General features: G+C 34.6%; 1 pseudogene; it reads left to right on the plus strand.

Moving 5' to 3' along the window:
* The first annotated feature begins 221 nt into the window (after positions 1-221).
* The window catches only part of LOC117025599 (sorting nexin-19-like), an 83,160-nt pseudogene continuing 68,049 nt past the window's right edge, over positions 222-15,332 (plus strand).

The following is a 15,332-nucleotide window of genomic DNA, read 5'->3' on the forward strand; positions in this document are numbered from 1 at the left end:
AAATTAATGTTAATGCAGTGAGGTCACTGATAAAAAGTTAATATAAAATTTTCACTTTTTATATATAAGCAACTACAACACGGAAAAGAAAGTATCATTTATGATAGCATCTGTAAAAAATAATAAATAGAAACCTTGTCTAAAATGGAGTTGAGAGGGTAAAAGAGAGAACTCTCACGCACCAGGCTCTCACTGCACATTACTGATTCCAACAGGAGAAGATGTACATTGACTCTCTAACAGGAAGTGATGCTCCTTTAGTAACTCAGCAGGTGGAAGAAAAGATTCCTCCTCTTCCAGCAACAGCTCAGTCTATGGGAGACTGCCATAACTCAGCCAATGAAAAGTCACTGAACTTCAAACTTGCAGTTCCCTCCAGTGGATTCTTTGTTTACAACAGCTCCTCTCAGGTTTGTTTCTTTCCTTTGTTTCTGTGGACTTATTCATGGTTCGCCCTTAGACCTCATGTCCCAAGTAATAATTCTTCGTTGTTCCCAAATAAGCCCATTTTGCTGGAGAAATATCTGGCTGTCTGTTTCTTTAAGATCAAGACATCAAAATGTCTAATTACTGAGAATAAATCTAAAGATATACATTCTAAATCTCTACGGCGCTAAACTATATGACATAGGTAAAAGATATTAAAAACCTAAAAAGGTGAAAGTATATATGATGTTACAGTATTGAGGGACTCAATAGTAGAAAGATATCAATTTTTTCATAAATTGATCTATTAATTCAATATATCAATACATTTTAGCATCTTTTAAAATGGACATGGCAAACTAGTATTACAATTTATGTAAAATATGTTACCTTTGTATCTGGCTTCTTGTACTTAGCATAATATTTTTAGATTCATATAAGTCATTTCATGCATCAGTACTTCATTCATTTTTATAGTTGAACAATATTGTATTTTATATATATATATCACAATTTGTTTTATCTATCCATCAATTGATAAGCATTTGGACTGTTTCCACTTTTGGTTACCATAAATAGTACTTCTAAAAACAAGCATGTATCTTTATGTCTTACTGTTTTTTCATTTATCTGTACATATATCTAATAGTAGAATTAATGGGTCATATGGTAATTCTATGTTGAACTTTTTGAGAATCACCAAATTCTTTTCCACAGTAACCGAGCCATTTTAGATGCCTGTTAGCAATGTATGCGTATAAGGGTACTCATTTCTCTTTCACTCTCTCTCATATTTTTTTACTATTAATATTATATTAATTCTAGTGTGATATGGTATCTCATTGTGGTTTTCATTTCTTTAATGATTAATGATGTTCAGAAGCTTTTCATATTCTTATTGGCCATTTTTATGCCTTCATTACAGAAATGTTTGCTCTAGTCTTTTGCTCATTTTTAATAGGATTGTTTGTCTTTATCTTGTTGAATTTTAGTTATTTACATATTTTGGATAGTAGGTCTTTACTTTATACACATAAAATATTTGAAAATATTTTCTCCCATTCTTATGCTGTCTTTTGAGATTCTTGATAATGCCGTTTGATAAACAAAAGTTTTTGTTTTTTGTTTTTTTATTTTAGATGATGTTCATTTTATCTATATTTTTCTTTTTGTTGCCCACGTTTTATGCCTCATATCCAAGAATACATTGCCAGATCCAGGCATTCCATATGAATCTGAGGATCAGCTTTTTTTTAATTTTTTACTTTTGCAAAATGGTCATTTGAATCTGATACAGATTGAAAATTTCTATGAAATATGCAGAATAGGTAAATTAACAAAGACAGAACACAGATTGATGGTTGCCAGGGGACTAGGAGAGGGGAGAATAAAGACAAACTGTTAATTAAATTTGAAAATATTTTGGAATTATGAAAATGTAGTTGCATAACTTTGTCAATGTACTAAATGTCACTGAATTGTTCGTTTTAAAATGGTTATTTTATGTTATATGAATTTTACCTCAATACATTTTTAAAAATAATTCAGAAATGCTAAATTGAATAAGATAATCTAAAAAAATAGAATAAAGTTGAAAGACAGACATTATCAGATATTAAGACTTATTACAAAGCTCCATAATGAAAAATGTGATGTTAAAACAAGAATTAAAAAATAAACCAATGGCATAGAATTGTCTGGAACTAGAAATTACACATTTAGTCGAAGAGCATTGGAGAAAGCCAGCTTTTTAATTCATAGTCTTCAGTGAACTGTAGGTCTGTACTGGAAAAGGAAATCAAAAAGAACTGATCCTATATCATATTATGTGTAAAAATCAACTTCAGGTGAATTTAAATACAAATATAAAAGGAAAAATAGCAAAGGTTTTGAAATTTAATATCTCCCATAGGAAAATGTTTCTTAAATGGAAATCTGAAAATATAAACAAATTGAATTGAACTGAGATTAGTAATTTTGTCTGTCAAAAGATCAGAGTGGAAAACAGGAAAAGAAAAATACAAAAGTAATAGAAAATATATGTAATGCATTTAACTGACAAATAATTTGCACGTGGAAATTATAATGAACTATAGTTTAATAGGAGATTAATGAGGCTACCAAATAGAAAAAAATGAGCAAGAAAATGCATTTTGTGTTTTATAAGCTAATCCTGCAAAGAAAATAAATATATGAAAAATTCTAAAGCTTCATTAGCAATCAGAGAAATGTAAAGTAAAGCAACAGTGAGATACAAATGCCTACAATAGTATCCAAAATTAAGAAATAGAAAATATCAAGTTTTGGAAAGAATGTGAGGCAACTGGAATTACACTCTGCTGAAGGGATTGTGAATTTGTATAATGTCTTTGGAAATCTGCTAGCAGTACCTTTGAAATTTGAACATGTGTATTACTTATGTTTCAGCAATTTTACTTCTAGGTATATAATCAACCGAAATATGTTCACCAAAAGATATGTGCAAGGATGTTCATTTCAGTTGCTGTTTGTTTTAGCTAAAAACTAACAATGGACCAAATATCCATCAATAGTAGAAGCAATAACTAATTTGTGGTATCTTGATAACTTGAGTTTTACACAATATTGAAAATAAATGCATTGTTATCTTAAACCATATGGATGATTATTGCGACATAATTTTGAGTGAAGGAAGCCAGCACCAAACAGTGCTGTTCTGGGATTTCATTTCTTAAATGTTCAAAAATAGGCAGAATTAGTCAAGAGTGTTAGCAGTGAGGCTGGTGTTTAATTTAACATTGGGAAAATAGAGCGGCATAGTGATTGAAGAGGATGTAAGGAGGACTTTGGAGGTCATGTTCTAGGTGGTAGTTACTTAAGCTTGCCTTGTGATAATCCATAGATCTCTATTCTTACGATGCACAGTTCTCTGTGATTGTGTTATAGTTCAATTAAATGCTTTATTTTAAAATGTTGATCATTGATAAATACATTAGGATCTCTTTAATAGAAATGGTATTACATAAATAAGCACTGAATTGAATGTCAACAGTCACATACTTTTCACAGTAGTCTGATAGATTTTGTAGATGTAAACTGCTTTATCAGATTCTAATGTTATACACATTCTAGCATATACTAATCATAGCAATAAACTAATTTAAATACCTGTATTGTTTATTTTGACTACATTGGCTCATTTTCAATTGGTTTGTTGTCAGAATTTTCTTGTTGATCTCTTCTTGATTCTTAATTATGCTTTAAAAATTATGTTTGATCCTGAAACTAAATAGATTAAAATATATGTATGTGTATATATATATATATATACACATACATACATATACATATACACATATTGTTATTCCCAAAATTATGTTTCTACTGGAAAACACATAATTCTAAATTTCTGAATAGACAATTATCACAAAGTATATTACGAGCTATAGTAAAATGAAGCAAATATACAATAAAGAAAAGAATATTTTCTATAAATTCATGGTTTGGTAACTGAGTAATTTATTAAGGTGCTCAGTCATCTGTGTCTGAAAAGATAAATGTGGAAATGATGTTTCTGACTTGGAAAAGTGCCAGGAATAGTGACTGGTTTATTCTCATGCCAGGCAACTCCCATGAGGGGAATTGAGTGTTAACATCACAACTCACATCGGTTACTCAGACAAGGATTCCATCATATACCCCTGTGAAATGGCTAATTATCTGTACCACAAGATTCGTTTCTGATGACATTTCAGAGAGTGCTAGCACATTTAAAGTGACACTGAAATACCTAGATTTTTTGATATTTGGAGCTTTAATTTTAATTTGGAATCCAATTAATATCCGAAGTGAACTTGAGTAATTTCCAGTTAACAAACTGAGGCTTGTAAAAGACGGAAGTTATTGCTAACTGGAAGTATTGAAGGGCTTGTCTTTACGCAATTAGGTTGAAAATAATATTATATTGCTCACTTGTTTGATTAACCTTGGAAACAGACTATTTCATCCATTGTTTCTAAACTTGCAGGTATCATACTAGTTTGCGCTGCTTTTTTAAAACAAATTTTCCCTGAATTAAAGTTTCCTGATTTTTATAATAATTTTGCAAAGCAATCTTTCTATAACAGAGATTTTTGAGTCTCTTCAAGACACTGCATAATTATTTCTGTTTAATTAATCATATATTAAATGCCTGTTAGGTACCAGGTCATGGTGAGGGATGGGAGAAACAAGAAGATGATGATGTTATATTCCCTTGACCTCAAGAAATTCATTATGATTACAAAGACATTTATGTATGTATGTATGTTTGTATGTGTGCATGTCCATACAGGCATGTAAAAATATATGTATGTGTATACACACACACATACATTTATGTATATCTGTGTGTATATACATAGATATACATCTATGCAATATGTCAATATATACAAAAGTAGGAAAGATGATTGAATAAAAATGTTGGCTTGCTGTTTTACCCACCATTTATAAACGCTAATTTAACTGAATACATTACAATGATATCTGCTCTTTTTAAAGAAAAAAATAATCAAACCACAAAGTAATATGAAGAGGAAAGCAACAAATTACTTTAAATGCTACCGTATAGAAGTACTCTTTGCTAAAATGTGGTAATATGTCAGTAAGAAACAGAATCCATTTCAGAGAATTTAAGTACAAGGCATTTTATTAAGAATCTTTGAGAAAGCTGAAGAAAAATTCTAAGCTGAATGCCCAGCCACACAATAGAATTGCATGGCCAGCGGAGGGACTACTTTTGTCCACAGGAAGAAGAAAGTAAATCAGGAAATTACCACGACAGGTCCTTTTTCAAAACAATGCCCCTTATATCAAGGTGGGCATTAGCAAATCAGAGGCTGCATATTACCTTTGTCTCCCACACTACTTAGTCCCGAATCAAAATTTTGTCCAGCTGTCTTTCCTTCCACTTGACTCATTCTAAATCAAGGTCTTGGATCTCGTGTGCTACGACTGCTGGGTAGAGTCTAAATCATATTTAGAAGCATATATAAAAGCATATCTGTAATACAGAGAATTTTATCTTTCTCACTTCTCACTTAAATAGGGTTGGAAATACTGTTGAATAAGCCAACACACTGGTCATAAGTGTAAGCATAAAAGGTCAATAAATGACTGGATAGATGGATGTATGGGTGGATATGTAAAGAAATATTGATAGGTGAGTAGGTAGGCAGACAGATAAATGAATAGTAATGATTAGCAAAATGAAAGCATACTATGCATTTTATTTCTAATAAACTTATTAAAGTTAATTTCACTTGAAACTTAAAGAAAAATACAATACAATTAAATATAATGCTAAATTTAAGACAATTGTTTCTTGACCATAAAAGAACAAGTCTTCTAAAAGAAACTTTGAAGGTGGAAATGAGGGGTTATACATAACTTTAAGTCGTTATACATAATTCTAAGAGATTAAAATTATTTGGAGGTAAATTTTATGATTTATTTATAAACAATATACATTAACTTCATGTTATCGAAGACAAAGTAAAAAAAAATATACATTTTTATGAAACCTCTTGAATTTTCTTGAATATATTATATAACTAGAATTTTATGCAGGTTTATATTTGCATTCTATTCTATAAGGCAGACTACCCCAGCCATTTAGTCATTTTTAATTAAGCATATTTAGCATAAAGTAAAAGACGCATACCCTAGTGGCTGCTTTAATGAGTTTTGAGAATATGTACACCTATGAAGCCACCACCATAATCAAGATATAAAAATTTCCCATGTCATCCCAAGAGTGCACTCTCATGCCCTTTTGCAGGACAGCCTCAATTTTAGCGCCTATGTAGGGCAGTCTCCAATACGTTTTCTTGTTACTATAGTCAACTTATACTTTTTCTATAATTTTATGTAAACAGAATTATGCATTATCTCTTTTTATAAATGGCTCTTGTTCCTCAGTCTAATGTCTTTGAGATTCACCCGCACTGTTACAGCAATCAGTAGTTAGTGCCTGTTGATTGTTGAATAGTATTCCATTATATGACTACATTTCAATTTGTTTACCCATTTACCTCCTGATGAACATTTAGGGTGTTTGGAATTTGGGGCACCTAGAGTAATGCCTATATAAATACAATTCATACATAGGTCATTTTTTTGGAAATATGCTTTAATTTATCTGGGGTAAATATCTAATTGTGTAATTACTGAGTGATACGCTTATACTATACCTAAATTTATAAGAAACTGTTTCCAAACTATTGTCCCAAGTGATAGTACCATTTTATTTCCCTCATAGCAATGTATGAGCATTTCATTGGTCTACATGTTTTCCATCATTTATTATTTCTACTCTTTTGAATATTAGCTGTTTGGGGGGCATGTGCAGTGCTATCTCATTGTGGCTTTAATTTGCATTTTCTTGAAAACTAATGATTTTTAAACACATTTTCCTATCCTTATTGGCTTTTTATAGGTCTTCCCCTGTGAATTGTATAAGGTATATGTAAATCTTTGACTTTTGTTTTTAATTTTGTTCTGTATTTTCCTATTGAGTTGTATGAGTTCTTTATCCAGTCAATATATTATTTTTCCATTGTGTGTCTAGCCTTTTAAATTTTTTAATGATGAATTTTGATAAGTAGAAATTTTGATTTTAAAAGTCCCATTTTCAGTTTCCTCTTTATTACTATTACTATTATTATTATTATTATTATTATTATTTAGTTCTTTGGGGTAGAAATCTCTAATTCAATGTGATAAAGGAATCTCTCTCTGTACCTTAAAACTTGATGGTTTTAGGTTTTACATTTAGAGTTATAATCCACTTTTTGGTTGAGATATAATTGACATATAACATCATATTAGTTTTAGGTGTACCACATTTTAGTTGATACATACTCGTATGTATATTTCAAAATGATTACCATAGTACATTTAGTAAACATCAATCACCTTAAATAGTTAAAATATTTTTCTTGTGAAAAGAACTTTTAAGATTTACTGTCTTAGCAATTATGATCCATTTTGAGTTAATCTGCTTAATATAGCTCTCCATGCCTAGGTTCTTTTTTTTTTTTTTTTGACACATGGATATACAATCTTTTGATTGGAGCTTTTAATCCATATACATTAAAAATAATTGTTGATAGATATATAATTATTGCCATTTTATTATTCATATTTTTAATCTTTTCTTTCTTCTTCTTAAATAAGTCCCTCTAAGATTTCTTGTAATACTGGTTTGTTGTTGATGAACTCCTTTAGCTTTTTCTTGTCTGAGAAGCTCGTTATCTATCCTTTGATTCTAAATGATAGCTTTGCTGGGTAGATTAATCTTGACTGTAGGTCCTTGCTTTTCACTACTTTGAATATATTGTGCCACTCCTTTCTGGCCTGCAAAGTTTCTATTGAGAAATCAGCTGACAGTCTTATGGGAGCTCCCTTGTACAAAGAAAAAACTACTTTTATCTTGCTGTTTTTACAATTCTCTATTTGTCTTTAAGTTTTGGCATTTTAATTATGATGTGTCTTGATGTGGGGCTATTTGTCTTCATCTTGTATGGGACATGCTGCACATTCCTGGGTTTTTATGTCTATTTCCTTTGCAGGTTATGGAAGTTTTCATCATTATTTCTTCAATTTCTTGCTCTCTCTCCTTCTTCTGGTACCCCTATGATATGAATGTTGGTGTACTTGATGTCATTCCAAAGGTCTCTTAAACTATCGTCACTTTTTTAATTCATTTTTTTTCTATTTCCTCTCCTGATTGGGTGTTTTCTGCTACTTCATCTTCTAAATTGCTGATTCAATCCTCTACTTCACCTAATCTACTATTGATTCCCTCTAATGTATTCTTCATTTCAGTTATTGTATTTTTCATTTCTCACTGGTTCTTTTTTATATTTTCTATCTCCATTTTTATGTTTCCTATCTCTTTTTGAAGTTCTCACTGAGAACACTGAGCATCCTTAAAACCAGTGTTTTGAACTCAGCATCTGGTAGATTGCTATCTCTATTTTGTTTAGTTGCTTTTCTGCAGCTTTGTTCTGTTCTTTTATTTGGGATATGTTTCTTTGTCTCCCCACTTTGGCTATCTCCCTGTGTTTGTTTGTATGTATTGGTAGGGCTGCTGTGTCTCCTAGTCTTAGTAGAGTGGCCTTATGTAGTAGGTTTCCTGTGGGGCCTGATGGAGCAATCAGGTGCTCCAGGTGTGTCCCTTATGCAGGTTGTGTGTACCCTCCTGTTGTAGTTGAGCCTTTGTTGCTGTTTGCACATCAAAGAGAGGGAATTGACCATTGGGCAGATTGGTTGTGAGGATAGGCCATGACTACAGTGGGAGAGCTATTGTGCAAGGGTTAACACATGAAACAGGATTTACTTCCGCACTGCTCTGCTGCCTGCTCAGTCTGTCTTTTGGATTTGTTGTTCTCAGAGGTGGCCAGGTGGTACTCTGACTTTGTTAGAAGCCAGCCATCAGGTATGCTGGCCCAGAGCTTCCAAGGAAGGGTTCTGCTGCAGGCCAAGTTCAGCCACAAACTATACCCTGCCTGGGGCCACCTGGAATAAGCTACAAAGCAATCCTCAAAAGGCTGCCACTTGTGCTGGGCTTGGAAGTACCTGAGAAAGGCTAAACTATGACCTGAGGCTGACTGCTGCCAATGCTGGGCTTAGCAAGTGGTACAGGGCATGTTGAGGCCAGATGCTGCTGCTATGGGTTTTGTGAACCTTTGAGAGATTTTAGGAAAGTCTACAGCATGAGCCAAGACAGATTGTTTATATGGAAAAGCCACGGGAAGCATCTTGGGTGGGCCCACAAGTTGGGTGGTGCAGGGTCTCAGAGAATCACCAGTGCACGGTGAAGAATGTTAGGCAGTTTGATGGATACTTGGATATGGTGACTGACTGTTTCTGCACACCAGAAAAGGGGAGGGCTTAAGGAAAGAAACAATGGATTCTGTCAGGACTTCTCTCTGGGAGAAAGCTGCCCTTCCAGCCCTTGCCCTGAAGCCAGGCAATTCAGTTCCTCCCTGTGTCCTTGACACCTTTCAAGCTGCTGCCCCGGTGTGGGAGCTCAGAGAGAGTGAATCTGTCAGTGAGTATGCCCATGTGCAGATCCTTTAAGAGGAATGCCTGAGACTCCAGAGGTCTTCAGTCTCACTCAGCCAAAATCTCTGCTGTTTTTCACAGCCAGAAGTTGTAGGGACTTCTCTTCTTGGCACTATAACCCGGGGCTGGGGAACCTGGTTTCGGGTTGGGATCCTTTGCTCCTCCAGGAGGACATATGCAGCTGAGATATCCCTCCTGATTTTTAACCACCACACACAGGTATGGGACCATCCCGTTCTGAGTCTGCACCGCCTATCAGTCTGGAGGTGGATTGTTCTGTATGTCCTTAGTTGTAGGATTTTTGTTCAGCTAGACTTCAGGTGATTCTCAATAATGTTTGTTCTGTAGTTTAGTTGTAATATTGATGTGGTCATGAGAGGAGGGAAGCACACTGTTTACCTACTCTGCCATTTTGACCAGAAAATCCAGGATACCTTATTCTTGATTAATAATGTAATATTGCTATATTTGGAAAGTGTATTTTGCATGATTTTAATTTCTGGGAATTTATTAGTTTGTATCTTATGACCCATTATATAGTCAATATTGGTGAACATACATGTGAATTTGACAATATTGTCATTATGGTCTTACACAATTATCATCTACATCCAGTTAGTTGGTATTATTGTTCAAATTTATATTCTCCAGAGTCTGGTCCTTTTGATTTTAAATACTGAGAAATATGTGTTTAAAACCTCCAGCTATTATTGTGGATCTGTCACTTCCTGTGTTAGCATCTCTCAATTTTTATTTAATAATTTGCAAGAATATTTAGTACTAATGTGTATTTTTGAATAATTGATATTTTCATTAAAATATTATTACTGTCTTGGTATAATTATGTTTTCTTGAACTATTTCTTTGTTATTAAGAGATTCACCCCATCTTTTTATGTTTATGTGATAGAACTTTTGCCATCTTTATTCTTTCAACCTATTTAGGTCTTTACTTTTTTTTTTCTCAATTACAGTTGACATTTAATATTATTTTTTCTGGATTCCATTACATATACGTGTGTGTGTGTGTGTGTGTGTGTGTGTATGTATGTATGTATATGTATATATATACATATATATATATATATATATATATATATATGTATATATATACATATATATATATATATATATATATATATATATATATATATATATGTTTATTTTCAGTTAGAGTTGACGTACAATATTACATTAGTTTCAGGTGTACAACATAGTGATTAGACATTCATATAACTTACAAAGCAATCACACTGATAAATCTAGTACCCATCTGACATCATACATAGTTATTACAATATTATTGACTATATTCCTTATGCTATACCCTACATTCCTATAACTACTTTATAGCAACCAATCTGTATTTCTTAATCCCTTACTTTTTTTCAGCCCCCAAGTCCCCTCCCATTGGCTAACCATCAAAATATTTTCTGTATTTATGAGTTTCTTTCTGTTTTGTTTGTTAATTTTGCTCTTAGAATCCACATGTAAGCACAATCACAGGCATCTGTCTTTCTCTGCCTGATATATTTCACTCAGCACAACATCTTCCAGGTCCATCCATGCTGCCTCAGATGGCAAGAACCCATTCTCTTCCATGACCAAGCATTATTCTATTGTATATATGTACCACTTACTCTTTATCCATTCATCCATCAACAGACACTGAGGCTGCCTCCACATCTTGGCCATTGTATACAATACTGCAATGAACATATTGATGTACATGTCCCGTCAAAATAGCATTTTGGGTTTCTTCAGATGAACACCCTGAAGTGGAATGACTGGGCCCTTCATTGTCTCTTCTTATAGCCTTTGTTTTAAAGTCTGTTTTGTCTAGTGTAAGTATTACTATCCCAGATTTTTTTTTAAATGAAGTATGAGCTTTTTTCATTCCGTTACTGTCTGTGTGTGTCTTTCAATTTGAAGTGAGTCCCTTGTAGGCAGCGTATGTAAGGGTTTTGTTTTCTTATCCACTCAGCATCCCCATATCTTTTGATTGGAACATTTAATCCATTTACTACATTGAAAGTAATTGTTGATAGATACCTAGCTATTGCCACTATTCACACACACACACACACATATATTTGTTTTTTTCTTTTTTCTCTTAAAGAAGTCCCTCTAACCTTTCTTGTAATACTGTTTTGGTGGTGATGAACTCCTTTAGCTTTTTCTTGTCTGGGAAGCTCTTTATCTGTCCTTCAATTTTAAATGATAACATTACTGGGTAAAGTAATCTTGATTGCAGGTCCTTGCTTTGCATCACATTGAATATTTCAGGCCAATCCCTTCTGGCCTGCAAAGTTTCTGTTGAGAAATCATCTGACAGTCTTATGGGAGCTCCCTTATAAGTTACTAGTTACCTTTCTCTAGCTGCTTTTAGGATTCTCTTTTCGTCTTTAACCTCTGCCCTTTTAATTATAATGTGTCTATAATTAAAACTATAACTTTAATTATAATATACCTATTTGGGTTTATCATGTTTGGAATTCTCTGCACTTCTTGGACTTGTATGTCTAAGCAAATACAAGTCCTAACCTTCACCAGGTTAGGAATGTTTTCAGTTATTATTTCTTCAAATAGGTTCTCAGTCCCTTGCTCTCTCTCTCTTCTCCTTCTGGTTCCCCTGTGATGTGAATGTTGTTATGCTTGATGTTGTCCCAGAGGTCTCTTAATTTATCCTCATTTTTTTATTATTCATTTTTCTTTTTGCTGTTCCAGTTAGGTGTTTTCTGCTACCTTGTCTTCCAAATCGCTGATTCAATCTTCTGCTTCATCTAGTGTGCTGGTGATTCCTTACAGTGCTTTTTTCATTTCGGTTATTGTATTCTTCACTTCTGACTGGTTCTTGTCTATGGTTTCTATGTCTTTTTTAAAATGCTTACTATCTCTTTGTTGAAGTTCTCACTAAGTTCCTTAAGCATCCTTATAACCATTGTTTTGAACTCTGTATCTGGTAGGTTACTTGCTGGAATATTGTCCTGTTCTTCCATTTGGGATGCATTTCTTTGTTTCCTCATTTTGGCTGTGTTTGTTTCTATATATTAGGTGGATCTGCTATGTCTCCCAGTCTTGGCCAGTTGGCCTTATGTAGTAGGTGTTCTGTGGGACCCAGTGACGTAGTCTCCCTGGTCACCTTAGCCAGGTGCTCCAGGAGTATCCTTTGTATGGGTTGTGTGTGCCCTCCTGTTATAGTTGAGTCTTGATCGCTCTTGGCAAGTCAGTCATTAAGACTGACACTTAGACTGGCTGTGGGGTTTGGTGACATCTACAGCTTACAGGCTGCTGTGCAGGTGGTTTACCCCACTGAGTGGATTCATGTAAGTAGGTTCTGGGGTCTGTTGACACCATCCTCTGTGTATGCTGCTTGTGGGGCTACTTGGATGGTGCTATGTTGTGGTCTGAAGCCAACTTCCAACTATGTTGGTTCCGGGGCCTCTTGGGAGGGGCTGTGATACAGGCCAAGGTCAGCCACTGCCTATGACCAGCTGGGGGCTACCTGGTAAAGCTATATAGTGATCAGTGGTTGTTCGCTGCCTATGCCGGAACTGGAGGCATGTGGGAGATGCCATGCTGTGAACTGAGGATGGCTGCCACCAGTACCAGGTCTGGGGTAGCTCTTCAAAAAGCCAGGATACCCTGAGGCCTGCTGCCACCTCCCTTAATTTTCAACCACTGATAACACCTTGTGCAGTTCTGGAGTTGGGTGAGTCAGGGTCTCAGGGAGTCACTAGAGTGGCAAGAATTGTGGTCACCAGGTTAAGGTAAATTCTGGTTGGTGCCAGTGCTCAGGCTGGAGTGATTCAGCAAAAGCCTCAGAGTACACTGAGGCCAGTTGCTGCCCATCTGCGGCCTGCCACTCTCTGATAATTTCCAAGAGAGAGTGCCATACGCCTGGGAATGGCTGCTAGCAAAGTGCTTCTAATGGTGTGGAATTTGGGTGGGATGGAGTCTCAGTTGAGTGAGCAAGGTGGAACAGCCTATTTCACCAGGCCAATCAGATTCAGATTTGGCTTGTGGGGGGCAGGCTCACATATTCGCTGCACAGGAGAAGATCCCCTCACAGGGAAAATATCAACTGGTCTCCAGTCCTTCTCCCATTATCATACACTTCAGTCTGCACTCCGTATGTCTCCAAGGCCCCTCGAGTCACACTGCGCCTCCGCTGGAAACCAAGGTAATTACCTGCGAGCAAGTGAACCTGTGAGCAGACTGTTTAAGAGGATATCTGGGTTTCCAGCAGCCTTCTGTCCCACCCAAACAGTCAGTATCACCAGTTTTTCACAGCCAGATATTGTGGGGGCTCCTCCTCTCAGAACCAATATTCCTGCTTGGGAGCGTGGGTGGGGGGCTGTGGTCTCTTGCTCCTCCAGGGGGAAGCAACACAGCCTAGAGACCGCTCCTGATTCTCAACTACCACACACAGGTGTGAGGCCCGCTCTGTGTCTCCACCCCTCCTTCCAGTCTCGATGTGGCTTCTTTAAATTTTTAGTTATAGGACTTCTATTCGGATAGACTTCAGATGGTTCTCAGGGTTTATTGTCCTATAATTTAGCTGTAATTTTAATGTGTTTATGGAAGGCCGCAGACACAGTGTTTACCCACTCTGCCATCTTGGATTTCTCCTCTCAATATTCTGTGTCTTTACTTTAATGTTTATTTTTTTGTAAGAAGTATAGAGTTTGGTCTTATGCATTTAAAAAAAAAATGTTTTTTCCTTTATTTCAGTTCTGTTTAATCCAGCCAATAATTTTTGCCTTTTATTAAATGTTTGATCCAATTACATTGAATGTAATTGTTGGTGTGCTTATATTTGCATTTCTCATATTTGTATTTGTATGTATTTGTTACCCCTTTGTAGTGTTTTCGTTTGTTTGTTTCTCTTCTCCTACCTTGTTTTGAGTAAAATACACTTTGTGATCCACTTTAATATTTTTATTGAGTATTTTTCTTTACATTTTTACATTATTATTATTTTATCAGTTGCTGTAGAAATTATAATACCTTCAAGGTATAAAGGGGTGTCTTTAGATAATATACTATCTTCTACACAATGTAAAAAGTTACAGGAATATACCTTTGTTGACCCATTTTCATCCTTTAACTTCTGTTGTCTTAAATTTTATTTTTATAACTACACTAAAAACACTACTATATATTTTTATTATTTTTATGTTAATTACTCAGTTGTCTTTTTTAAATTTAGAGATATAATTATAAAAGGGCGTTTTATATTTAACAAAATAGTCATTGTTTCTGCTGTTTTCATTTCATCTTGAGTATCTGGATTTTTTCCTGGTATCATTTCATTTTAGCTTATAATTTTTATTAACATTTTGTGTTGTGCAAATGTGCTTAAAAAAAATACTCTCAGATTCTGTGTATATGAGTTTGATTTAATTTTACCTTAAATTTTGAAGAATGTTTTATCCAGAATTCTACTTTGACAATTTTTCAGTTTTTCCCCCTCTCATGATTACCTTCAGTATTTCACTCTGTTACCTTCCAAACACCTTTGATTCTTGTGATGGGTCAGCCATGCTATCATTGTTTCCCTGTATAAAAAATGTGTATTTTTCCCTGGAAGATTTTAGTATCTGCTTTTGTTTGTTTGTTTGTTTAATTTACAACCATTTTCCTAATGGTGAAGCTCTGTGTTGTTTTTCCAATCTCATCCACTATTTTGGGTACCTCTGATGATATCTTCTATCCGAAAACTTTTGAAAAGGATATGGCAGATGTCATAGACCCCTTAAAGTTCTTGAGGACTTTGTAGGGGTTCTTATTTCCTCTCTTGCCCCATATTCATTA

This window comes from Rhinolophus ferrumequinum, chromosome 8 (genome assembly GCF_004115265.2).
Source record: "Rhinolophus ferrumequinum isolate MPI-CBG mRhiFer1 chromosome 8, mRhiFer1_v1.p, whole genome shotgun sequence".
Classification (NCBI taxonomy): Eukaryota; Metazoa; Chordata; class Mammalia; order Chiroptera; family Rhinolophidae; genus Rhinolophus; species Rhinolophus ferrumequinum.